This window comes from Catharus ustulatus, chromosome 8, assembly GCF_009819885.2.
Source record: "Catharus ustulatus isolate bCatUst1 chromosome 8, bCatUst1.pri.v2, whole genome shotgun sequence".
NCBI lineage: Eukaryota > Metazoa > Chordata > Aves > Passeriformes > Turdidae > Catharus > Catharus ustulatus.
In genome coordinates, this window is record NC_046228.1 from 27,462,370 (window position 1) to 27,468,369 (window position 6,000).

Sequence of the window (6,000 nt, forward strand, 5' to 3'; positions counted from 1 at the left end):
GGAAAGAGGAAAAGAGAGAGGAAGAGAGGCCAGTGATGCAGGAGAGTAAAAGCTTGCACTAGCAAGGACCAGGCCTAGTTCAGCTAGCTAGAACATGGGATTCTGCTTGGAAACCTGGTCTGCTGGGGCAGATGGGCTCCATCTGTCAGAGAAGGGGAATAGCATCATCAGTCACAGGCTTGCCAAGCTGGCAGGCAGGGCTTTGAAGTTTTCCCTGGGAAGAGACCTTCAGCCCATCCCACTCCTACCAGCTGAATGCCAGGACCAGCAGGAGGTGCCCAGAGCCTGAAGAGGGGTCACATGTCAGCAGGAGAGCCCCCGGGGAGCAGCACAAAGGAAATCCAGCCAGCCAAAGCTTCACTGGGGGCTAGATTTAAATGCCTCAATGCAAATGCATGTAGCATTGGGAATAATTAAGAGGAGTCAGAAAAGTATACAGATCTGCAGGGCTGTGGAATCATGGACGTGTGGGATGGATCCTATGACCAGAGTACTGGAATGAAATGATTCAGGTACTTCAGGAAGGACAAGAAAGGGAGACAAGGAAGAGCTGTTACCATCTATATTAATGTCCAGCTGGAGTGCATTGAGCTCTACCTGGGGATGCATGAGGAGCTGGCTGAGAGCTTATGGGTCAGGATGAAAGGAGGGCAGAGATAGTGGCATTATAGTGCTAACCAGGAGGACTGAGTGGAAGAGGCAGCCCTGGTCTACATGTATTCTATCAACCACCCCAATATCTGTTGGAGGGACCCCACAGCAGAGCATAGGTAATCCAGGAAGTTCCTGGAATGCACTGATGGTAACTTCATTCTCCAAGTGACAGAGGAGCCAGTGAGGAGAGGTGCCATGCTGGACCTCGTTCTCACAAAAAAGGAGGGGCTGGCGGGGAATGTGAAGCTCCAGGGCAGCCTTGGCTGGAGTCACCATGACGTGGTGGAATGTTGAAATGTTGAGACAATGAAAAGGATGCTCAGCAAAGTCACCGCCCCAGGCTTGAGGGGAGCAGGCTTTGGCCTCTTCAGGGATCTGCTTGGTACAGAGCTATGGGATAAGGTCCTGGAAGAGGGTTCCAAGAAAAATGGTTAATATTCAAGGATCACCTCCTCCCAGCTGAGTTGAACCTATGTTTGATCCTGTGACAGAGGCACTACAGTTTTTTAGTTTCTTTCTTACTTGGCTACAGAGGTCCTGCAGAAAACTAAAAAGGCTTCTAAGACAGATTATATTAATGATGAGGTTCTGAGATCTGTATTACACTACTTCCTGAAAATTTGATGTGCTACATATCAATATATGAGGCAAATACCTTATCAGGCTTATAGCAGTCCTCAGAGAGATTCATTGGGAGTGGTAGGGATGGAAAAAGGTAAATATTTGCCCAGACAGGCTTACCGTGTCTTTTGTCACATGTGGTACAGAGCAGAAAGAGGAACCAGACATTTTTTTGTGATAACCATAGACTCTGAAATGAGAGACAGCAGGCATGGAAATTCAGCCAATAAAAGATGGAAATATCAGGCTGCTGTGGAGAGCTTTTAAGCCTTTCAGACCTGTGTCTTCATAATTGAAATGTTACCATGCATAGGTGTTGGTTGGCAAAAAATGTAACTCAAAGAATTTTAACTTAAGTGACTGAGACTGATGTTTTGCTGCAGGGAATGCTGGAGTAGGGAGCACAGACTGATTCATTTCTGCTTAGCTCAAAATCTCCAAAAGCTATACCTTGTTAAGTGATTCTTTAAATTGCAAACCTCTATGGTTACTAGGTTCAACAACAGATTCTTTTCTCCTTTGCTAAACCCTTCTGAATCTCCAGCACACAATTTTTATAAATTCTAGTCTGAGATCTTTCTCAAAGCTTGGTTGGAGAACATGGTACATGACCATTGACTGCACCTCTCAATGCAGTTGTTCTGTTGAAATGAACAACTCATTCCTCAGTTCCTTCTCTCTGCACACCTCTCAACCCAAAAGGCAATATCCAGCTTTTATTGTTAATATAAATTACAATATCCTTCAGAGTGAAGTTACTGAAAAGTAGCTGCAAACACACATTTCCTTCAGCATTCAATACTGTGTGGCCTACAGGTACAGACCAGTGGCAGCTGCCTTTGGACAGCTTCCCTTGGCTCATTTTGCTTCTCCCCTTCCTTGTACACACCTGCTCCTGGGGAATTCAGGCAGATGCCCCCTAAGGAGATCTTTTGGAATAAGAATGGAGGTGGTGCAGATTTTTGTGTGTCTGTCTCTCTCCTACCTTTCACCTCTTGTGTGTGAATTGCCATCTCCAGAGCATAAAAACAAGTGAAAAGGGGATACAGATATGCTAAATGAGCATTTAGATGTTCATTTATCGTTGGTAACCTGTTTGTTTGGGGCAGACATTGCAAGATTAATTGGCAAAGAAGCATGAAGCAGAACTGACTGGCAGGGAGCCCCATATTGTCCAGCACTACGACCCTTTCTGCCTTGCTTGGCAGAAAACACGGTAACTCACATCCTCAGCTTTGAAATTAATCCTATTAGGCACTCTCTAAAAAAAATCCCTAGGAGTCATGCAGCTTTCCACTTGGATTAATTCAGTGTGAATCTATTGTAAAGATAGCCCCTCCCATCATGCCTTGTATTTCCACACGCTCTTGAATGAAAATGAGCTTGAGACTGTTACATGTTTCAACTATTCCAAAAATTTAGGAAGACAGGGAGAGGATGTGACAGCTTGGTCTGTTTTGCTTATTCAATTAACAGACCATCCAGGAATAGAAGATTTATGAGGGATGAAAAAGGAGTTGTCACTGTACTTGATGATCCCTGTTGGGTTTCAGGTTTTCATAAGAACAAACCATCCACTCCTGTGGTGAGGGAAAGACCCTTTTCCATAGCTGAAACACCCCAGCAACACTTGGTCCAGGCCTGTCCTCTGCCTCAGACTCATTTTAAGGCAGGTGGATATTAATGGGGATCTCTTCTCAGGTACAGATGTGTAATTACCACCCTTCAGGATGAACACTAGTCTTGCAGTCTTACTTCTCTGCAATAAAACAGAAAAGCCAAGGGTTAAGAAAAAAACTTTGGTGCCACTCAGTGGATTGGGAAGGAGAATAACGAGGGAAACAAGCACCTTTGAAACACACTCCTAAGTTAGGGTACCAGGAGAAAATGCTAAAGAGTAAGAGAACAATAATGAGATTGGGAGGCGAAATGTTGCTTCAGTATTACTGCACTGAATATCAGAATGTAATTGCAGAACCTAATTTCAGCTTGCAGAACTTAATTGCAGCAAACTCATACACAAACTCCATATCTGCAAGCAAGTAAAAAGAAATTATTTCAGGTCAAGGAAAAGGATCCCAGATCCTGCTATATCTGGCAGGTTTACTGGCAGCAGAAAGATGGTGTTCTTTTACTTTATGTATGCACAGAAGTGTTAAGAAGTGGGTGTATCTGCTGGATTTCACTCCATCCTCATTAGCTCTGCTCCCATTACAGTCCCAGAAATGTAGGCCTTGGGAAGAGGCAGTGTTTGCGTTTCCTAATGCCCTCTACAGGGTCTCGGCAGTAAAACACCAGCTTAAAATACTGAAATGTGTTTATTAAACATTATGTAACAGCAGTATGCACACTCTAAGGAAGAAAACTGAAGTGTATTAATAAGTAATACTCTGCTGAACAATACACTGCTACTTTTCTATGGCTAAGCTGGAAAATTGCACATCTAAGTAACTTACTGATTAAAAGAGCCTTTAAATAACAACAAAACAGCACAGTGATCCCTTCTACTTTCTGTTATTTGTGGATGTGTTGCAAGCCCAGCAATAGTCTGCATTTCGTGAGGTTGGAACATGCTCAGATTGCTATGCCACTCTTTTTCCTGGCCTGAAAACAGAATTCTGTTAGGTTTTTTTTTAACATTGCCATTTGATACTACACAGTTTTTGGAAAATCAACATATTCCTATCTGTTAAACAGTGCTTTTTAGTGTGAATTTGGCTCCACTTCTGAAGAGTCAATAACATTTGAATGCTTTCCAGTTTGCATTGTAATTGATGCTTGGAAGTTTGGCCAGGCTGGAAACTTGCAGAATAGCTTGGGCTGCATGAAAACAAACATTGCAGAGCTGAACACAAGGTCCTTAAAATCAACAGGAGACTTTTTCTTTTGACTGCCCTGGGTCTTGAGGCCGACCATGGTTTGATCTTTCCTTGGCCAAAAGGTTTCAGGCAACTACTTGCTCATTCCTGTTTGTGTCCTGCTGAGTCTCTGCCGGGCAGTGACAGGGACAAGGCATGACTCAGCTCTGCCTCAGCATCCTCACAGGATGCTTTTTCCCCAGGATGGGTAGGGCTGTTATTACTCAGCATTACTTACACCAATTTCTATTGCAAGAACATCACTTTAGTAGTTTATAGCTCAAATAAAACATTTGGTCTGAAATTTTTTATACTGATTTTTTTTTCCTTTTTAATTGTTTGGGTAGTATTCTCTTATTTTGGAACAGAGACTTATTATATAATAAAAATGATGCTTCATATCAGGGAAAACTTTTTTACTCTGTAGCCAAATTCAAATGAATTTTCAGTTATCAAAAAATAAACAAATGGGAAGCTCTAAGCAGTATGATGAAATGCAGTCTGTGGGCACAGCACTTTTTATTGCTAGGTCCTGCTGTAAAATCAGAAAAGTTTTGAAAATCCACGTTGGATCTGATGCTTACCTGTATGTTTGCTTATGTTTTGGGCTTGTATAATATCTGACCATTTTCAAAATGAGAACTGGTGGGCTGGTGGTTTTCTTAAGGCAGATGTTTCTTTTCTCACATAGCTGAGTAATTAACTTGTTTTTAAATCTCTCATAGCAACTTTGTATTACTTGTGTTTTTGGCAAAAGCTGCTCTTGGCATATGGGCAGAAAGAAATAATAGCCTTCAAAATAACTGTATCTATCATGTTGCATCATTAAGAGAATAGGCTGAAAAGATGTGATGCTCTTAGACAGTTATGTAGATAAATTCCTTTTGACCCATCACTTCCAGTAATCTATCCTTCTTTTAGGAAAATGAGTAGGTACAATTTCTCTCTCAAGAAAGATTTAATGTCACAAGAGGCAGGGAAAATATGAGTCAGTGTGTTGCTCTTTATTCTCTGGCCAGTTTCAATCCTTAGGCTGCTCTATATTGGCTTCATTATCCTTTTACTGCCATATTTATCATAGGATTTATTTTTCCATTGCACTCTTCATGAAACTGTGATAAACAGCTTATTTTGCTACCTTGAAGTCTTTAGAACACACAAGATTAGAACTTGCAAGTATTTAATTCAGGATAATTTCAGAAGAGCAATTAAATTTGCAATTGTACTTTGGAAGACAGGATCATTGTGTATATTTTTATTGTACTGTAATAAGTAAATGTGACACAAACCTTCATTTCCATGAGATAACTCTCTTGAAAGTGGTATTAGAAATAACATTTATATCAAAGTAGGCTGTAATGCTCAAGTTCAAAGCCTAGATGTCAGCTGTGATGTCAAACTCCTACAACTTTGAGAGAGATGTAGATAAATTAACCTGTAGGTTGAATTCCTGATCTACCCCAGTTTGAGCATTTTGCTGTTTTTTTTAATATACATTTTTTTGCCTATAATGAAACTAGCTTCTAAACCATGGAATAAGGGGCTCTGCAAGTTCTGGTACATTTTTCTCCTTTTATTCATAAACTACTTACTGAAGATAGCATATAGTGAGAGCCAGACTCAGCTCCTGCCCTCATCTACCATCAAGAAGATAATAAGGTGCCTTTAAATGCTCTTCTTTCTTTACCCCTTTTCAAGATAAAAGTTATCAACAGAGAATTCTGTGGCAAGCTGAGCTGGTTTTGTAATTATAATGGCTGCCAGTTGAATCAGGTAGAATTAATTCACTCCAATTGCTTCTCTATTGTGGTTATTTTTAAGGATATTGCTTCACAAAACGTGTCTTCACATGAATACATTTTAAAGG